The sequence below is a fragment of the Bradysia coprophila genome, unplaced genomic scaffold (assembly GCF_014529535.1).
Source record: "Bradysia coprophila strain Holo2 unplaced genomic scaffold, BU_Bcop_v1 contig_333, whole genome shotgun sequence".
Lineage (NCBI taxonomy): Eukaryota > Metazoa > Arthropoda > Insecta > Diptera > Sciaridae > Bradysia > Bradysia coprophila.
The window spans coordinates 622,962-645,277 of NW_023503592.1; the positions used below are offsets into that span (position 1 = coordinate 622,962).

The 22,316-nt window shown below is 37.4% G+C and overlaps 3 long non-coding RNA genes across 3 annotated transcripts; 2 read left to right on the forward strand and 1 right to left on the reverse strand.

The window, feature by feature from the left end:
• Window positions 1-1,194: 1,194 nt before the first annotated feature.
• Window positions 1,195-19,342, forward strand: LOC119079780. Its single transcript, XR_005088230.1, has 3 exons — window positions 1,195-1,207; window positions 16,601-16,602; window positions 19,133-19,342. It is a non-coding gene; the product is annotated as an uncharacterized LOC119079780 (long non-coding RNA).
• LOC119079770 lies at window positions 5,123-5,657 on the reverse strand. The gene is made up of 2 exons (XR_005088219.1): window positions 5,437-5,657; window positions 5,123-5,373 (listed from the first exon to the last, which is right to left on the reverse strand). It is a non-coding gene; the product is annotated as an uncharacterized LOC119079770 (long non-coding RNA).
• Window positions 17,522-18,158, forward strand: LOC119079777. Its single transcript, XR_005088227.1, has 2 exons — window positions 17,522-17,740; window positions 17,799-18,158. It is a non-coding gene; the product is annotated as an uncharacterized LOC119079777 (long non-coding RNA).
• Window positions 19,343-22,316: the final 2,974 nt, after the last annotated feature.

Below are 22,316 nucleotides of genomic sequence, written 5' to 3' on the forward strand. Positions count from 1 at the left end.
CTTCGTACGGGCTTTCGTAGTAGCGCTAAACGCAATTTTAAAGATGAACACTTTCAGTAAATTTGCACATGCCGCACTTGGGCTAGGCGAGCAATAATGTCAAGTACTCAATAGGCTTACGGAAGCATTTTGGAAAGGGACGCATAAGGATTACAGAAGTATTAGGGTTACGGGCGTATTATGGCTGAGGACGTATTGTGGTTACGGACGAAATAGATTTACGGGTCGTACGGGGCTCAGTCGAATCAAACGCTCCGACTGTTCTGATGCCTAGTTTACGACTGTTTGGAAAATCGAAAGCTAAAAAGTTAAGTAAAATTGACGAAATTTGTGTTTTATGAAATTAAGTAATCTGATTAACCAAATGTTTGAGCAATTTCATTAATTTTTTGGCTGAGGACAATTTCGCTCGGCGGCGGCGGTGACTAGCTCGAGAAAAGCCGAAAAATCGGCGGCATACACCTCTAGTCACGCTGTAGGGGGAAGGGGCGTCCTGCGAAACGTTTTTAGCCCCGTACGAAGTACTGGGGGCTTGTAAGATTAATATGCCGTTTGTAACACGTCGAATTGGAAGCAGACAGTAAGGGCAAAGCATTTGGTTATGTTCATAGATGACGAATCAGCATTAAAAATAATGTCCGTCCGTCCGTCTGTGACCCCTCTAGCTTGAGTAAATCACAACCTTTTTCGAAAATTCTTTTTTTTCCCCGATTGTTATCGACAAAAGTAAGGTCAAGTTCAAAAATGGACATGGTAGGGTCGGCCCTTCCAGAGCTAGGGCCCTATAGGTGTTTTTCAGTCTTTCGACGATATCTACCGAAATACGCACGCAATAGCTGCTTGTGATATATCAAATGAAAGGTATTGACGAGTAGAACAAAGTTGCTGAACATTGTTTTTGGGTAGGATGCAACGTGCGCTTGTTGGGAGGGCTCAATGGTCGTTACTCGGCCTTAAGTGTTTTGTGCACATAAATCGAGTAAATCTCATCCGATTTTGCCAGTTTTTGTTTCATTTGAGAGATAATTGAATGCCGAATAGAATGATGGCAAAAAGAGTTTCAAATTTGGGCCCTTGGACTAAGGCCGCTACTCGGCCCTAAATGTTTTTTGCACATAAATCGAATAAATATCATCCGATTTTGCTAATTTTTGTTTTATTTGAGAGGTAATTGAATACCCAATGGAAAGTAGGCAAAAAATTTTGGGTTTCTAAAATAATGTCGTAAATTGTTGGTTTTATTTGAGAGGTACTTCGTACGGGCTTTCGTAATTGCGCTATGCGCAATTTTAAAAATGAACACTTTCAGTAAATTTGACCATGCCCAACTTGACTTGCATTTTGGTAACACACGCATTAGAGGGTTGTAGACGTATTAGGGTTCCGGGCGTATTACGGCTACGGACGTATTATTGTTACGGACGAAATAGGATTACGGGTCGTACGGGGCTAAGTCGCAGCAAACGCTCCGACTGTTCTGATGCCTGGTTTTTTTAGTGTATGTGTTTGTTACAGAGTCATACAAGTATCACAGTTAGAATTCAGTTAATTTACTTTCGTCAAAAAAAAAACATTTATCACATTTCATAGTTTCAAGTCCAACCGTTTCAGCCATTCCTGTACGCCGGGTGTAGTTTATCGTAATGACAGAATTGTTCCGAATTCAATGAGAAGATATGGTGGTGTAGCCTCGTTCATCAAGAACTACGACATCAACGTTTAAAGCTTAAAGAACAGGACGAAAGTGTGGAATGTGTAGCGGTTGAAATAAAATTGAAGCCGATATCATTGATTGTGTATGCTGCGTACATGAGAATCTTCGATCCAGAAGTGGCTGAGAAACATATCGTAAATATAAGAGAATTGTGTAGCACGTACGGTACACACAGAATTATGGTAATTGGAGACTTTAACATGAGTTCGGTGAGATGGAGGCTGGATGAAAGTGCTGAGTATTACCTGCCGACGAATGTTGACACGAACATGGAACATTTCTTAGCCGAAATGCACGATTTGCCATTCTTTCAATTGTCAAATGTAAAAAACAAGTATCACAACGTTCTCGATTTGGTTTTTGTAAATGACCTGGGAGATGTGGAGCTGTCAGTTGATCAATCGAAAATTATTGGAACAATTCAGCAGGATGTGTCTCATAAGCCTTATAAAATTGGTTTCGAATATTGTAAGAGGGGTACTTCAATGAACACAGTTGAGAAAGAAGTCATCTGTGCAGTTTTAAACAACCGAGATGTCGATTCTGCATCTGATTTTTTCTATTCGACGATAAATGCTTCGGTAGCAGACCAGAGAGCCGAGGAAAAATCGTTTGCGGCGGCTAGCCGTCCCAAAAGAGCAGGCGGCCGGCGGCTGAGTCGGCTTAGCCGTTCTAAGAGAGGTGGCGGCGACTGGGCCTAGCCGCCGGTAAAAAAGTCGGCTGGCGGCGGCTGTAGTAGTGTAATATACATTTTCTTACATTTTTTTTAAACAAAAGCTGAAGTATTAAAGACTACAATGTAGAGCACATGTGTGAAGGTTTTTTTGTTTGGGTGGGTCTCAAACACGAAAGTCTGAATTTGTCAGGTGTTACCCTCTCAAGTGGTTCTCCTTGATGAAAAAATATGTTTTTTTATTCTATGGTAACCCTCTTGGAGTCGATTTAAGGTTGCCGAAGTACGTCGAAGCGTAGATTCGCGAGTCGCGACATGAAACTACTCCAAGCCACGCACATACCGACATAGGACTGAAAATTCGCAGGAAGGATAGTTCTTTGAAAATACTTTTGAGTGGAGTAGATTAAAAGTGAAATTCTATTGGCTACCTATTCGCTGCGCTCCGCCCGCAAACTTTTGCGCTTAATGTAATCGGCCATTTACATGGTATATGATGTAATCTACTATTTTACTTAAACCCTTTTTTCGTAACAAAAATCTTAATTTTAGCAACGCTTCTAAATACCGAAAATACCGGTATTGGATCTCAAAATACCGAATACCGGTATTGAAGAAAACGGTCCGGTATTGCATTCCCTACAATTGTGTCATTGTGACTTTCAGGGCCAGCGTTAAATGTTCAATTTAAACCATTACTGACGAGATGCATTCCCACTGATCATGTTAAGGGTCACTCATTCGCAATTTTTTCTTTCTTGTGTTTGCCCCGGACGATGGTTTCTTTACTGAGCAACGTGCCTCAGATATGTTCACTCTTGATTTTGGTAACGACTTATAATTTTCACAAAATTATCCATGACTCAAGACACATATGGCTAATTCCATGATCTATCTCGTGATGAACGGTCTTGAAATAGCTCGGAATCGGTAGGGCTCTCCTTAGAGCGACATACATGGAACTTTATATGATATACTAGTGAACCGCTTTCGAATGAACCAAACATGCTCAAAGAAACTATCAATGGATTTCGGGATATCTTGCTTTAAACTTTGTTAGTCACGGGACAAAAGTGATCTCCCATGACTCCATGATATCAAAGTCAGGTTTCAGGTCATTTCAGGTCGGGTCAAAATTTATCAAATCAGGTTCAGGTATTTTCAGGATTCAGGTATTTTCTGGTCAGGTTCAGACTAGAATTGAAGAAGAGACCAGCTAGAGAATGACAGCCGTAATTCCTCTCCTGGAAGACACCCAAATTTTCATTCCCCTACTATGAAGCTGTCAAATTTTTTATTGACACGATTGACACTACTTGCTCAGCAGTATAAACATTCTTGGTTTTTGTGGGATTACAATCTAATCCAAAAAATGCAAATGTGTTGATTAGGAACGTTGGAAAAGTGACCTCAGCCGCTAGGAAGAATCGCGTAAATTTATGTTGAATATCAGCACAGAGCGTTCACATGCAATATGTTAACAAGTTTGAATATATTTTTAACTCATTCACTTGAAATTATTTAAATCGCGAGATATTTCTATTTTTCTTGTTGGAATAACCTTTTTAGACTCTTTTAGTTAAAATTCAGTTTCTAGTTCTTGGAACCTGTTTCCCCTATCCATTCCCAGCTCTAGAACTCAAGTATTTTCAAGGATCCTGAACTAGTATCCAGCTATTCTCAACGCAAATGGTATTATTGAGGCTACAGTAGGTCAGTTCCTAAGATACCACCACTCCCATCCATTCCCAGCTCTAGAACTCAAGCATTTTTAAGGATCCTGAACTGGTATCCAGCTATTCTCAACGCAAATGGGATTATTGAGGCTATAGTAGGTCAGTTCCTAAGATACCACCACTCCCATCCATTCCCTGCTCTAGAACTCAAGCATTTTCAAGGATCCTGAACTGATATCCAGCTATTCTCAACGCAAATGGAATTATTGGGGCTACAGTATGTCAGTTCCTAAGATACCACCACTCCAATCCATTCCCAGCTCTAGAACTCAAGTATTTTCAAGGATCCTGAACTAGTATCCAGCTATTCTCAACGCAAATGGGATTATTGAGGCTACAGTAGGTCAGTTCCAAAGATACCACCAGTCCCATCCATTCCCTGCTCTAGAACTCAAGCATTTTCAAGAATCCTGAACTGGTCCCCAGCTATTCTCAATGCAAATGGGATTATTGAGGCTACAGTAGGTGACCAAAGATACCACCAGTCCCATCCATTCCCTGCTCTAGAACTTAAGCATTTTCAAGAATCCTGAACCGGTATCCAGCTATTTTCATACAAATTGGATTATTGAGGTTCCTAAGATACCACCACTACCATCCATTCCCTGCTCTAGAACTCAAGCATTTTCAAGGATCCTGATCTGGTATCCAGCTATTCTCAAAGCAAATGGGATTATTGAAGCTGCAGTAGGTCAGTTCCTAAGATATCATCACCACCAGCTCTAGAACTCAAGCTATGTGATAGATCAACATTTCAGATCCAGTTTTCTAAATACATGGTATAATAGACAATACATTAGGTTGATTATTAGCTCCTTTTATAATCAACTCCCAAGTCAAGGACTAATAAATGACTTCTGCTTATACACTGTAAATTACTGAGATAGGTTCTTCGAAAAACATAGGGAACTTTTTGTAGAATTTCGGTTTGTCACAGATGATTTTGAAGTCATTCAGTTACTCGGTACATGTTCAATCTCAACAGTTTCGTTTTTATTGTTCACATTTTTTTATACAGAATTCTTATTATTAGACCTTCGTCAGCTCATTTATCCTTCATATGGTACTCTTTGAAACAGTTCCTGTATTTATTTAGGCATAGGTGTACCTTACATTTGTCACAAATTATATTAGAAGTTGAATCGCATTTTTCAAATAGACATGTCGACCATTTTTCGATGCACACGGGCAAATGATTACGTTTATCATACCGGCTTTCTTCAGTCGATCGACGTTCATGTGACTCGTCTCTGATAAGACATGAAAAATAATAGATTTCTTCAAAAATCATGTACCGAATATCGACAACTAACCTTTCACTAATAGCGGACATTATACGTCTGTCTGAATTCAAATTGTCTTCAAAAAATGAATTGAAATACCGAGATCGGTAATTTTATTTTGACCAAAATTGAAACGCACAAAAATAAAAACGACTGTAGACTGCAAAAACGACTGCAAAGTGAATACATAAAGTACAGAACACAGCTGCTGCTTGTTGAATAATTCCGAGAAAAAATAAGTAAAACTGGATCTGAATACCCATCGCCTCAATGCAAGTGACGCAAGTTCCCATTGACCAAAAAAATTAGAAAAATCTGAGTACTTCCTCGTTGTTTGGTAAACATCTTTTATATTTTTTCTATAGTTTTTGTACAATTAAGTGATTAAGAAATTCGTGTTTTTATTATACAATGGAATTATTATAATCTATTCCTTCATATTTACTAAACTGGTATCCAGCTGTATTGCAAATGTGATTATTGAGGCTACATTAGGTCCGTTTCTCAGATACCACCACTACCATCCATTCCCAGCTCTAGAACTAAAGCGTTTTTAAGGATCCTGAACTGGTATACAGCTATACTTTCAATACAAATGGAATTATTGCGTTTACAGTAGGTCCTTTCCTAAGATAGCATAACTCCAATCCATTCCCAGCTCTAGAACTACAGACCTACAGCTACAGTAGGTCAGCTCCTAAGATACCACGACTCCTATCCATTCCCAGCTTTAGAACCTAAGCATTTTTAAGGATCCTAAATTGGTATCCAGCTATTTTCAATACAAATGAGATTGTTGAGGTTAGTGTAAGTCAGTTCCTAAGATAACATAACTCCAATTCATTTCCAGTTCTAGAACACAAGCATTTTCAAGGATCCTGCCGAATCCGGCCATTCTCAATTTTTACTTTGACCGAAATTGAAACGCACAAAGACACAAAATTCTAACGTCGCATATCGAATACAAAAAGTATGGTGCACAACTGCTGCTTGTTGAATAATTCCGAGAAAACAAAGTAAAACTGGATCTGAATACCCATAGTCTCGATGCTCAGTGACGCAAGTTCCCATTGACCAAAAAAATTAGAAACTTAGTACTCACTTCCTCGTTGTTTGGTAAACATCTTTTATATTTTTTCTATAGTTTTTGTACAATTCAGTTCAGTTCGTATCTTTTTATACAATGGAATTATCGATATAATCTATTCCTTCATATTTATTAAACGTTTTAAAAGGTAAAAATTCTGATAAATAAACGGAAGACAATTCAAAGGATGTGAGTAAAATAATGAGTTTTTAAAATTTGCAATGTTTGAAAAATAGATGGAAATGACTTAAAAGTTGGTTTAAAAGTTAGAAAATAAGAAAAATTTATTTAGACTATGGCTTCTTATGGTACTCGCGGTAGCAGTTATGGTTTAGATTCAAACAAAGATGAACTCTGCACTTTGAGCAAAAGACCTGTGACTTACCATTGCATGTCTCCAATTTGCATCTCACTCGTTTTTCCGAATACTCTGGAACATGCTCGAATCCATCGTATCGAATGTGGTCATCCGTACGTCTCTCTCGTGACTTATCGACTCGTTGATTTTTCGATCGAACTTCATCGAGTGTTATCCGAGAACTTCGCTTTGCAGGCAATGGAGGATACACGAGTTGGTTGGCAAGATCCATCCGAAATGCCAACAAGTCCATTACTTGTCTCTTAGGAATTTCCGATTTATTACAGTCAATTCGATACTCATTCCATGATTGGACGATCGCAAAATCAATGAAATGTGCTATCATCCGTAACGTCCATTTTTTCGACCGAATCGAAATTCGGTAGTAACTGATCATTTGGTTCATCAAATCGACACCACCCATGTTGATATTGTACTCACGTACAATTTGCGGTCGATTGATGGCAATCTTTTGATGGGATGATTTGTCGTAGCGAAGAGCAGTGTCAACCTTTCCAATGCCAACATAATTCGACGCCAAGGCAACGCATTTATTGTCACACCATTTCACACAAGTTACAGATCCGTTGGAGCTCACCAATTCCTCACAACATCCCCGTCCATTCTTCTGCATTTCGGCGTCGGATGAGAATGGCGGTTTCGCAAACCGATCGATTCTTATGGTTCCAGCGGCGAGTATTTTTTTTTGCAGTAGAATTTCGAATACTTGAAAGGTAGAAAAGTAATTGTCGAAGTACAATTTGTGTCCGGGTTTGTCTATACGCTTCACCAAATGCAACACCATTGTTGCTCCCGATCCGAATGTGTCCAGACTTTTTGAATCGAATTCTGTGGTTGATCCCTGATAGACAACAAAATCATAGGCCAAACCGCTTTTGCCACACAAAACCAAATTCTTGACACCCCATTTTATTTTCGGTTTGTTTTTAACGTATTGTTTGACTCCTTTAGTGACTCTTCCACGAAGAGGGATCATTTGTTCGTCTATGGAAAGATTCTCTTCGAGCGGTAGTTCAAGACATCGTTTTCTCACCGAATCCATTAGTGGACGAACTCGTGCGAACTTGTCAGTGCAGCCATCGGGTATTTTTTCAACATCGACCAAATGCACGTTCGTTCGCAACAGGTAAAACCGATACAGTGGAATGGTATCGGTGAACATTTTACATTGCAGATGCTGACTGTAATACATTTCGATTCTGGGGAGCTTTAAATTTCCCATCATAACCTGTAGCCCGATGAATTGCTTGATTTCGTCTTTGTCCGTCGGTCGCCATTTCTTTGTCTGTTGCTGCTCCGCATACGTATTTGTATATGTGACCATGTCATCGAAAAGCGAGTCAGGGATGTACCTCATAAAATATGCAAGTGGCGAGAAGTACTCCTCTTCTAAATCGGAATTTTCGGTTCGTTCAAATGGAAAACTCTGGCTCTTGATAGCCTTACGACACCATTTTATATCACTTTTCGCAGTCCAAATCCATTGGGTGTCAACATTATCTTCAGAAACTTCCCCATCCGGGTCGTTGTTTTCAAATTCTTCTTCATCAGAGTTGGATTCAACAAATGCTTCATCGTCAAGAGTGAGGACAGCACTTCCGATACGTATGCGTTTAGAATGAACCGATTCAGTTTCAATATCACCGTCATCACCGTCACTGTCATCCTCGATGTCCGAATTGATAAAATTATTCCAAATCCCTTCGGTGAAAATCCGAGATGGTTTCTTGATCCTGTACGAAAGAGGAATAATTTCAAACTTTATTTCGTTCTCTCAATCAAAGCCTCTTCAATTTAGACTTAGTTCCCGAACGTAGCCGAGAGATTGAACAACTTTTGAATTGAAGAAACTCTGACTTGTGTCTCGTGCCGTATAAAGGTTCACTTCACGTGTAACAACTTTCAATTTATACAACTAACCTCTTGCTCCGTGACGGCATTGTATAAAGTTCACCGAATAAAAACTATTATTTTTATTCCAAAATGGAATTTTGATGCAGTTCGAGAAATATATTCTTCACACTGAAGAAAAACTATTATTTTTATCACAAAATAGAATTTTGATGCAAAAAAGAATCATTCGAACACGAAATGCAATTTTGGTATAAACAATCGTTTAGCTACTGTATCGAAATTGACGTTGCGCCAAATTGAATTTGATCGTTACTTTTGATTGCCTACTTGATTGCTGTAGCACAGTATCGCTTACTAGCCAGAGACATGATTTCGAAGTAAATCAGATTATTTATCTCTAAACAAAAATGCGGTCACTGTAGAAAATACAGGTTGGTTCGTATGTCCTGTAGATGATAATAAATTACACCAATTTTCTACAAATCGACTACTAAGGATTTAAATTATTCAAAATTCAATACCCTGACAATTCCCTAAAAAGACTATATTTCTATTTTTGTACTAGGAAGCAAGTATAGCTAAATTTTGCGTCTGTGACAGCTCCAACAGACCACCCTGTATTTTCTACAAAGTCGCTACAAAGGAGATTTTTGACTGAAATAGAATTCTCTGTGAGTTTTTCGAAGAAACTATATTTATATTATTGTGGTTTGGCATTAGCAAGCCAAGACGTTCATCAAAACTCATATTTCGAATTTGGTGGCACCCTGTATTTTTACAAATCGACTACGAAGGACATTTTTTTCCTAATTCAATAATCTGACGATTCTCTAAAGAAACCATATTTTTATTTTTGATATTTTGGCTTTGCAATTCATTGGGAAGACAAAATAAGCGAAAAAAAACAGGGGGGGGAAGCTAATATATGGAGCCTGACGCAAAATCGGATATCACCCGACCGATCCAAAATCTGGAGAATATTCCCTGTCGGTTAAAACTTTCATATCTCTCGACCTACTCGTGTCAACACACACGTTACAATAATTTTTCAGAATGTTCCTGAACAGGAACTTTTCAAGTGAATGAGTTAATGCAAAATGAAAATCAACAGGGGAAAAACGACCGAGTCGACCTAACAGAGAATTTTGAAACATTTCGCTTAGATATACATCCAGGTAGGCATTTTATGCATAGTTATTCTCTCACCGCCGAACCCTTTTTTCCTGATAATTTAAATAGAAATTTATTACACTATACGTACATATCCACTCCACACACATTGCATAACATTTAAATTTAAATAGTTCAGTCAAATAGTCATGTAATTCACATAATATGCTAATTTTTAATCTCAAAATTCTTTATGTTGCACAGTTGGTTCGATGTGTATGCATGCAAATTCTACGAGAGTTTTTTTTTTATTTCATTCAAATCTTTATTCCGTTTTGCTCAATAGAACAAATTAAATCTCGAATATATTATCGATATAATGTACAACTGAATAACGTATCTGTGTTGTTATACCTCCATTGAGTATGATTGATAAATAAATTCAGACACACAATTCAATCGACTATGTTCTCACGCACTAATTATTATGCTGAGATGTATGATTCATTATGTATCGTTGAATCTTTGCTTTCAGAATTGCTTTTGTTAGTCAGACAACTGAGACTGACATACCGAATCATAAAATGTTTTAACTGGTTAATCTACAGCTATATTTCGATGTTTGATACGCGCAATAAAGTAGTACCGTATCAAAGATCAAACCCGTCTGTTGGGGATAGGACACAGGTCGTAAAAATAGTATGAAATATAAAGAGGAACTCGTATTAATAGTGTACGCAATATAACTAATAAGGGAATTCACGAAGTCAAATATACAGAAAGGGGCCATTCAAACAGTGCGCACGCGCCTAAAGGGGAAAGGGGGATTTCCGAAAATCGTGCAAAAGTGTGCGGTCTAGAGGGGTTATTTTGAGATATTCTTCAACAGAAACTCTCTCTATCTCGTAGCTCCGCTCTTCCGCTTCAAACTAGGCCTTCTTTTAGCTGTAGAAATTTTTCAAAGTTCGTTATACCTCAGTAAACGCGAAAATTAGACCTAGTCTGAAGTGGAAATGCGGAGCTACGAGATGAAGGGAGTTTACGTTTCATTGCTATGACCAAACTGTGAGCGCGTATAACAATTATTCGATAAGGTTCACTGGTGAATCGTCACGAGGATAATGACAAGTTTCATTAAGTCGTTCAGCAATTCACTTTCGTTCTCAAATTTTCTTACATTTAGAGTCTCTAAATTAGAGAGCGTACAGGAACGTTCAGTTAAAACTGTCAAAGTTCACCAATTATGTATCTATCTCCTCTACCTATGTCGGCAATATGGGTAGCTTTGTTAAAACTATCAAAAATGCACCAGTGAATGTTATCGAAGAATTACTGTACGTTCAAGGTTGGAAAGCCTTGGAAAAATTAACTCTCAGTGAAATTTCACAGCTCTCACCAGACGATTAAATGAACGAAAAATAATTGCTGCACGCTCTCTGTATTTTCCAGATTAATTATTGACTCATTGCTCGATTCTGAAAACTTCGTAAAAAAAAAAATCGATCAGTTTGAAAATCGACATCGATAAACGGCGATTATGACGAATTACAAGTGTTTCCATTTCATGTGAATACGTATGCCACATTTTCAACAGCATAATATATCGGTGTATTTTACGCCGCTTCGTGGAATTTACTGTCACAGAAACGTTGGAATTGAAAATTGAAAAGTCTCGTTTTTTCCGCCTTTCTGGTCGACTTTTGAACGATTTTTGAGCTTTCAGAAAACACGAAATTCGTACGCACTTATAGTGGGGGGTTTTGAAAAACGTGCAAAGGCTTGTAAGGGGGGAGGGGGACTCAAATATCGAAACTAAATAGCGTGTGCACTATTTAAATGGTCCCCTACATAAAACAAAAAAGTGATAATATCTTGTTCTTGATAATTGTATGTGTGCATAACTAAATGTCTCATTACTTTTTCTTCTTCACTGACAACCTAAAATCCGTTGTGTATTTGCCCGTTGCATATTCTATCTATAGTCCATCGCGTATTCGAACGTTGCATATATCCGACGAATTTGATAGAGTGCTCGTTGACCGTTTCATTCTGTTGTCTGATTCTTTTGTAAAGTTTTCCCGTTGAGCTGTTAGTATCCCACTTGAAAACTACACAAAGCATACGGGTTTAACGATCAGCACTGTTCAACGTCCCTGACGATGGCCCCGGAATCTTTTTGCAATTATAGAGTTGAACTGTGAGATCATTGAAACTAGCGGGTCGAAACAGTATTCTTTAGGGAAGTTTCTGGTGTTATCAGTCAAGCAAGATGATTTTTCCTTCATTCGTTTCAATGGTCCGTTGCCAATTCGCAACGTTAAAAATATCGAATATTCTATTATAAGTCAAGAATACTGAAAATGTCAGAGTACAGATAAATTAGAGTGTAGGAATCGATTTTCACTACAAGATGAGGATCAAAACGATTAATTTTTTAAAAGTAAGAAATGACGATTGTACAGAAGATAATAGCAGACGTTTTTTTCACAATTTTTGTTGTTTTAAAAAGTTCCTAAAAATCTTAATTTCTTTCTGACCTTTGCAAAGTGTACTTGTCAGCCTTTTTAGTGTGTTTTCGAATTTAAACAATAACAGAGCTATCTACTTTTTATAGCACATATCGTCGGTAGAAACAGTTCAAGAGCGACAAATTTTTGGTTGAAACATAGAAAATTTCGATGCTATTAGAAGTTTTCGTCATTAAAAAAATATCTTAGACACACACTGTGGATAGCTTTATGTAGTCTATCACATGATTAATCATAAAAACTAAGTTATGTGTTACCTCATACTACACGAAAAATGTGAACGCAAAGAAAACAAAATTACTCTAGGTGTCTCTACAACGTTTTGTGTGTTCAGAAGCACCTTGTGGAGTTTAACCGATGTGAAACACGTTGTATCGATATAGAATTTTCTGGGCATCAAAACCGTAGAACATTTATTCTGCCTAAACAAATTTTTCAAGGCTCAAAAATGCGAAAAACAGTGAAAAAATCGGTCCTCGAAAATATTTTTTTGACTTTGGGGACATTTTACAACCACCCTGTGATGTCTGAAAATTCATAAAAAGTTCTATAATGTAGGAAATTTAATTCTCTATCGATTCCAAAAATAATATGACTAGATATTTTGATACATCTGGCCGAAAATACTCGACAACGAAAGTGCTGCACCCTGTACTTCCCCCTTTTTTTCTCGAAAACGACCAGTAATCCAGCCTGGCACCTGAGCTTTTCGTTATCAGGGAATCGAACTCTATCAGAAACCGTCAAGACATTTTGCCCCGCTCTCGTGGACACAGAATGTTCAGTGGCCCCTAGACTATATGGGAAGTACACCGGTCGATGTGTGAATTCCTAAGAGTAAATTACTCTTAGGTGAATTCGCAGAGTTAGGCCCATTCATACTAAACTAAACTAGCGTCGCAGCGTCTGCTACGTTCTCCACTTGTTATGCAGGCAACCAGCATAGTACCTCGAGGAACCATAACTGAATTTTATGAATGAGCCTGTACCAGTACCACACATTTAGTACCTTGAGGAACCATAACTGAATTTTATGAATTAGCCTGTACCACACATTTTAAAGTTACTTTTAGTGGACATCATGTCCCTACAATTTTTTTGTTAACTAACTCCCACGTTCGGTCCGACCAGTTGCTCTCATGCAGACGATAACAAAATTTCACAATGAATGGAAAGACTCGTTTGATTCTATCTCCAACACGGAATACCTCACATGAAATATTTTCTAGCGTTAGTACAGAACATGGCCAGTAAATTGCTAAATGGACATTAACATTCTTGCCCATATAGTTTTCTTAATTGCTTTTAATAATTTAATCATAAATATAATTGCTGCATCAATTTGTATAATATGACAATGCGACAACATTAACACACCCTTGTATGTGAAACTACAAGCTAAAAATGTCCAACTTCAACGGCATTCTAATATTATGTATTGTGTATATATGACGTGCATGTCGGACTCAGCATTTATTTATGAAAAAAATGAAATGAAATGAAAACATATTAGTTTGATGAACTAAGTCCAGTCCATATTATAGCTCAGCAGTATTGTCATGGGCGTTGGTTTAGATATGCTATGTTGATACGGTGACAAGCAAATAATATAAATAGAAAGACAAAATAATTAACGAAAATTAAATATATTTTTTGATGTTCATGCCATTTTAATGTCGGACACGATTCGACATGTGCCCTGAAAATGCTAATGAAAGAGTGGACCTGGCCTTTACTTTATTGTAACAATTGCTTTGCCAAAACCCAGACCAAATGTCCTAGAGATTTGTAACTTGGCCAATCGGCACCATTCCACGAATTTCCACCACCTGTCCAATTAGCCCTTTACGGACGAAAGAGAATTACGTGTCGTACGGGGCTCAGTCGTAGCAAACGGTCCGACAGTTCTGACGGCTTGTTTTTAACCGCGTACGAAGTACTGTGGGCTTATACAAACACCATGCCATTCCGAAGCAGTCGGTAAGGACAAAGTATTTGCCTATGATTATAGAAAAGGAATTCACAATAAAAACAAGCCGCCAGAACAGTCTGAGCGTTGGCTGCGACTGAGCCCCGTACAACCCGTAAACCTATTGTGTACGTGACCCTATTGCGTCCGTAACCCTAATTCGTCCGTGATCCTAATCCTGACGAAGCCCTAATTTATTTATTTAAACACCAATGGGTTAATAACCTTACTGGCGAGTACAGAGAAATGACAAACCAAGTCCTGACAATAAATCTATGTTTTACACAAGTTTATACAATATCGTCAAAAGCAATTTAACTATCATAACACTAAGAAGGCGGCAATTCAGAACGAAAAAAGTGAGAAACAAATTTGAAACCAATGAAACAAAAACAATAAAACACTACAAAGATCCAAAAACCGAGCACGGTCAGCCGCGATTACTTTTAATAAGAAAGTCTTGCATATCTACTCTAACGATTTTCTTCGGCTTGTACACAAAATCACGAACGCGAACGTTTTTAGGCCACGTATTAGGATTGATTACAATCTTATACTTGGATCTCGGAACCGTCAATTTATACTGAATAAATTCTATATCGTTGATAGTCTTGCCAATCGGCATCAATAACGACAAATCGATGTTCTCCCGGTCAATTGTCAACACATCAGTAAGAAAATTTCTTAAGTAGTAATTAGCGGAAACTTCTTTGTCGATGTTAGAGATGACCACACTATTCGTAGGTTTAGATGCAGCGATGAGTGTTTCTTCAACGTTCGATTCAATAGCACATTTGCCTTGAGCATTTGGTGAGTCCGCTATCTTGATGTCTTTGCAATGGACATGTGTACTTCGTAATCCAGGGATATTAACTGCATTGTTGTTGATCGAACCCGAAGTCTCGAACAATTTGTCCATTAGTAGCCTGAAGCCGTCCAGAAACTGCATTATATCACTTGACAACGAGTTGGCTAATCGGTCAATAGCATTCTGTATATCTTGGATTGATGATGAAACATTCCTCCTGTCACCATTGCATTCTTGACAGAACCAGCATATGTTGGGGCAATTCGATACAGTAGCAAATGCAGCTTTACTCAGTCCGACACATTTCAAATGGTAAATATCACCACAAATTCCTTCGCACTTGATGAAGTCTGAGTTCAGGACAGCTTTGTCGCAGGATTTACACTTCGATGCCATTGTTCGTCGATGTAGTTATTCGATACAGACTATCACAATTGAATTTGTATAGACGTAGACGTAGACAATGCCTGCCAAATGTATTTTTCAATGCTTGAGTTTATTCGTATCGAAAACACAAATTTAATCCAACGTCGAGCTTGCCACAACTAATAATTGGTAAAAAATCCACAAAATGTTCATAACGTCAATAATTCTATCAACAAAACAAAAGCAAAATAACAAAAACTGTCGAAAAAATACAGCGATGCAAAAATCACACGTCCGATCTAATACGTCCTTAACCCTAATACAGCTATAGCACTTATACGTCCCATAATGCTTCCGTAACCCTATTGCATAGTTGACATTATTGCCCACGTAGCCCAAGGGCGGAATATGGAGTTTTACTGAAAGTATTGATCTTAAAAATTGCACATAGCACAATTACGAAAGCCCGGACGAAGTACCTCTCAAATAAAACAACAATTTACGAAGTAATTTTATAGTGGACCTGCTTAGGCTGAAAAAAGGGCTTAATCGTGCAAATTGCAAAATCGTTCTAACGATGATTGTAGGTTGTTCAGTATCGATTCCTGATTCTAAATTGATGTGGGGCCAAGACGGCAACTCAACCGTTCACCCGTGAGCGGCCGTTATGTCACTTTTTCTCCTATGATTTTTCATCCGTAAACTAGAAAAGGTATCAACATACTTCCAAAGGATGAATTATAGAGAAAAGATCAAAGTTTTTTTTGGTGTAATTTTTTTTTTTAACATTTGAATCCAAAATGGCGGAAAAAAATGGTCAAAGTCGAAAAATATTTTTTTCTCAAAGTAAAATCGCTGAAACCGATCGAAATATCAAAAATTCTCAAAAAATTTCTTCTGAAAGTTTATAGAGAATTAAAGAGCTATATTTTGGCCTTTTAATTTACTCAAGTCGATCAGCTCGTTCGGGAGATATGTCAGTAAGAGTGAAGTCACCACATGTTCCTCCAATTTTCTTCATGTAAAAATACATCGAAATTATATTCGTTTCGAATTAAGAATTAGACGTATTTTTATGATTATCGACATAAAGTTGTGTTTTCTGTATATTTCATTAACTCGAGGCGTAGCCGAGTTTAATAATTGCACGGAAACACACAGCTCACATATTATTATCTGAAAATGAAACCATACGCTGCGCTTGTAATTACAAAATATCTGATTCATATTAACCATGCCAGTTCTTTCAGTAGTATTTATCACAATATTCCAAAGGTAATACTCAGAATAAGAAACAATGGTCTATAGAACGTATAAAATCTTGCTTTCGATGTGTGATGAAACTGGTTATCAGTTATCAGAACAATCGAAAGTGATACAGTGTGTCATTTAAATTTTTTACAAAATTGTAATTTGTAATTAAAATACAAATGTTTATGCACGATTTTTCAAAGTGTATTCTGTGCCAGGATGCCAAATCATCTACAGGCAATTTAATCAACCCAAATAAAAACACGAGAAAAAGTGGAAACGTGGGTTACGATGTGATCGAAAATATTCTTACAAACAGTAAGGAGAAGTTGCCTGAAGAATTGTTTAAGGATCCAGACATCACATCATCTCACACGATAATTATTTCCACTTTTGGAGCATCTGTGCTATCTAATCGAAAATTCGTCAACAAAAATAACATCGAACCCTGCAATCATGAGGAGTCCGATACCAGAATAATGGTTCATTTGAGAGACATGGTTGATGCTGGACAATGGACATACAGATATATTACTGAAGACCGTTGACTCTGATGTTGTAGTGCTAGCAATTTCAGCATTTGCAATGATGAAAATGATTGGCGAAAGCATACGCCATCTCTGGATTTCTTTTGGAACAAAGAAAAATTTTAGGTACAAAATAGAATCTATCAAATTAATATAACTAGCGGATGTTGATTACCCTGATTCGCAGATATATTCCAATACATAAAATTGTGGACAATCTGGACATCGAAAAATCGAAAGCTTTGAGCCTATTTCACGCGCTATCTGGTTGTGACACTACATCTTCTTCACATGGCAGAGGCAAAAAAACATTTTGGGACACATGGTCCATCTTCCCAGATCTTACGAAATCTATTCTGAATCTGTTGGAGCACCCTGGGGAAATCGATCAAGAATTTACTGTCATCGAAAAAATTTTCGTGCTTCTGTATGACCGTTCGAGTCAATTAGAACAGGTAAGCTTAAAAGAGAAGGTGGCAGCATAAAATCTCTTCTAATGAAAAAAAATGACAGGTTGATGACGCTCGTCGGACAATGTACACAACCTCCTTTTCACTGGAACTGATTCCACCGACAAAAGCGAGTCTCTATCAACATGTAAAACGATCGGTGCTGCAAGGGGCGTTCATTTGGGGCCAATGTATGGAAAAAATGCAGGACATACCAGATCCGACTGCCTTCGGATGGACTTTAGTTGAAGACCAATTTGAACCATTTTGGACGACGTTGCCCGACTATTCTCGGCACATCAACACCACTAGATGTGGTTGTAAGGTTGCCTCCAAAGGGCGTTGCAAATGCAAAGGGAACTGTTCATTGCTATGTATGTGTGAAGGGCGTTGCAAAGATGAGAAAAGTAAACAAATTTCGATGTATTTTTACATGTAGAAAATTGGAGGAACATATGGTGACTTCACTCTTACTGACATATCTCCCGAACGAGCTGATCGTCTTGAGTAAATTAAAAGGCTAAAATATAGCTCTTTAAATTCTCTATAAACTTTCAGAAGAAATTTTTTGAGAATTTTTGATATTTCGATCGGTTTCAGCGATTTTACTTTGGGAAAAATTTTTTTTTTGACTTTGACCATTTTTTTCCGCCATTTTGGATTCAAATGTTAAAAAAAAAATTGCACCAAAAAAAACTTTGATCTTTTCTCTACAATTCATCCTTTGGAAGTATGTCGATACCTTTTCTAGTTTACGGATGAAAAATCATAGGAGAAAAAGTGACATAACGGCCGCTCACGGGTGAACGGTTGAGTTGCCGTCTTGGCCCCACATCAATTTAGAATCAGGAATCGATACTGAACAACCTACAATCATCGTTAGAACGATTTTGCAATTTGCACGATCTTTTGCCTAAGCAGGTCCACTATTAGGAACCCAAATTTGAAACTTTTTTTTATTACCATGTCCATATGCGTGATACCATATGATTCGTTAATATCTTTCAAACAAAAAAATATTAATGAAATTCGGTCATAATTTACTCGACTTATAAACTTTGTTTTCCCTGATTGGTACGGTCACCTATCTAATACCTATCTAATGAAGCAAGCACCGTCGAGATCCGTTCAAATTTGGCCGACCTAAAGCAAAAACTGCTTCGCGCCCAATACCTGGTTCACATCAAGGGCTCTAACTCAAGAGTCGGTCATACAATTTCCATAAACTTTTTTTTGTCGATTGGTATTGCAACCAATATTAACAATAACCCAGTGAATGACACGGCTCGAAATTCCTCAACACCATTTGCTGAGCGATAAGACTTTGGAAATGCTTTGTTTGCTGACTGCGAAAAAGATCATCAGCAGCTGAGATTGTTGAAAAAAAAAAAATTTGAGAATAATTTTTCTGTTGACAATATTTTGCGAGTAGCAAAACTCGACCTGAAATTTACACTTCAAAGCCACATTCATCGATACACTCCCCATGCATGTTTGGTGTCAGTAGAACGCTAAGACCAGTACCAACTAGGAAAAGCAGTTTTTTTTATGTTTTTATTGCTTTTCGGATGCACAGGAACCGTCACAAGTTCGCCAAATAATCAAACTTTTACCCTTACTTGCAACTGCTCGTAACTCGTCAGGGTTGCGTTCAACCCCCACGATCGACTATTTGCCCCAACAGTACATGCATTTACGTTTCTAATGACAGCTCACACGACCTTGTACGTGTCGTGTAGCCGAAGAAATTTCCATACGAAAAGTGCATGTTTCGATTTTCGATCACATCACGCTAGGCGCATAAGCATCGAAGAATTTCCAAAAAAAAAAATTCCTTTTAGGGCCCAATACCTATCTGGGCACATATAAAAAAGTCCGCTGGAAAATGCGTCCGATTTCGGCAGGTCGTTTTTTCTATACGTTTGTCCATTTTCCACATACCTGGTTGGTCTAGCGTAATCTAGGAGGCATAGCGAATGGAATACATCGCTCGCTGGGTATTGTGAAGTCGGAGTCGGAATAGAAATGGCAATTGAATATGGAAGAAAATGGAATAAGGAAGTGGAAAAGGAACCTGGAAATTTAAATGACAACGGAAATAGGATTAGAAATGGAATTTGGAAGTTAAATGAAATCGAATATCAAGTTTCTATAGCACAATATTAGTGTTTTTTTTACAGTTTCCTTTATTCTCATCTGGGAAAAAATTCAAAAATTGCATTCGATATAACAGCTGGGCTAAATTTTACTTTAGGGGACAAGTCACGATCGGAATTTTTCTTGATCCTATAGGTCGAGTATGAGCCACTGATGTCATAAATGAAGGAATTAGGCCGCGGAAAGCAACTTACATTTTTCCATTTTCCTTGTACAAAATAGGGGAGACATAACTTTTTGACTTGTTGAACTAAATTTTCCTCATACAAAATGACAAAATTAAAGTTGCTTTCCGCGGCCTAATTCTTTCATTTATGACATAAGTGGGTCATACTCGATCTATTGGAACAAAAGAAATACTGATCGCGACTTGTCCAGCTGACAGCTGTCAGAATCTGTGGGACTAATAATATCAGATCCCACATAAAACAAAAATGTGATAATTAGGCTACTTAATCATTTCAATATATTCGACAATAAATTCTATTTACGACGACTGTAATGCGTTCTTAATCAACTTGGAAACTTGAGGAAAACCAAGACTTTTGTCCAGGATTAAAGTGTATGGTATAGTGTCAAATAATAAATATTATCATTGTTCACGCCCAGCAAATATTTCCAGCCATATTTTTAAATAAATACAATTATAATAATTTTAAGAAACAATTCTTAGATTGGCGAAAACATTTTGTTAATTGATTTAATAAGTTGCTCATATTATTTTTCGAATTAATAAAATTCGATTTTAACTAAACGTGGACGTCGTAAGGGGTATTCGAAAACGGACATAATGTGACAAGGTGCGAGATGGTGTCGAAAATCCAGTAGAAAACGCGGACGTCCTTTATTGACGTGTCCTTTACATAGTTAGTGGGATCCAGAAATTGAGTAACTCGCTAACTGTGTAACTTTCAGATGAGATCAAATCAAAACTTTGAAATTCAATATTTTAATATGGACGTGTAATAGATCGTTGATTTGTGCGGATGCCACAATGAGAAGTAAAAAAGTTGGTATGTTCTTAAGCCCCTAAAAAAATGACAATTTCTTGTACCTGTATCACGCCCGCTGACTAACGTGCGGACATGATTTATAGAGCACAATTGCCCGTATGTGTGTGTATACACTACAATTAAAATTGGAATAAATTTAAATGAATGTCATTGAAATTTAACAGCGCGTGGTAAATGCCATTCCTTAACCAATTTCATATTTTGAATAGCTATTTTGTAACAACATACAGTATATGTACACACATCGACCAACTGCAACCACTTCAAAAAAAAAAAAAAACAAAAATTATCGAGTAAGTACATAAATAAAAATGTTACTATAAGCAACCGGCCGATAACAGCCATTTCAATTTTAATAATGAAATAATGTTATGGACCACAACTCTTTAGCATAATAAACATAACAAAACAACATTGTAAATTTGCAAACAATGTTTTTAGCCCCGTACAAAATTATTGGGCACAGTACGGTTGAATGTAGTTTGAATAAAATATCCATAATAGACTAGACATACCCTTCACTCCGTAGCTTGGGTGCCTTGACTCCTATTTTTTGTGAGTTTTAAATTATGAACAACATTGTCGAATACGAAACGTGTCGAAAATACGGGACGAAAAAATCATCAAAGCAATGATTTTGAGTTTATTTGGGTTCCCTTGTGGATCACTGGGATTGTTAGGCTGATAGTGGGTAGATTACCAAAATTCCATCGTATGTTCCAAAGCTAGGTGTGGAGCTTCGGTAAATTTAAAGTTTGATACTAGGATTACGGATTATGTACGGTTCGTACGGGGCGAACGTCGCAGCGTCTGCTATATCCTTGTACATCTTATTATACACTCGTTGTGCAGAAGTTAACAATACAATTACATTTCAATAAATGAAAATATTTCTATGTTTTTAAAATTGTGCATTTATTAGCATTCGTTAAAAATGTATTGTCAATTGTAGGGTATTTCAGTCAGTTAACGAGCAGATAAATCAGTTTAAGCTGCAAACTTTACTAGCGCTCTTAAGGCCCGTCATTGGGAAATGACAGGACAGTTTCCCGAAAATGTATGCAAAAATTTATCACAAAGATTCACCGAAAAAATTCAAAGAAGCTCACCTCTGATACTTCCGTTGTATTCGGGCATAGTCTCTTTAGGTCGCCAAGGCATATTTGAACACTAAACACTTTTTACTCGATGCAAAAACAAAAAGTTTTTTTTTGTTTTGTCGCAACAAAAACACAGAAAATATTTCGACACAACTGTGACACTCCGCTACTATAAGTAGAAGTACTGGAATGAATGTTTGCTGTGTTCACTTTGGCGGTAAAATATCTTCATTCAAAAAAGTGTCTATGTATAGCTATGTACATCTATATTTAGTAGGGTGGTTTTTTTGCTAAAATTGTAAAGCTTCGTGG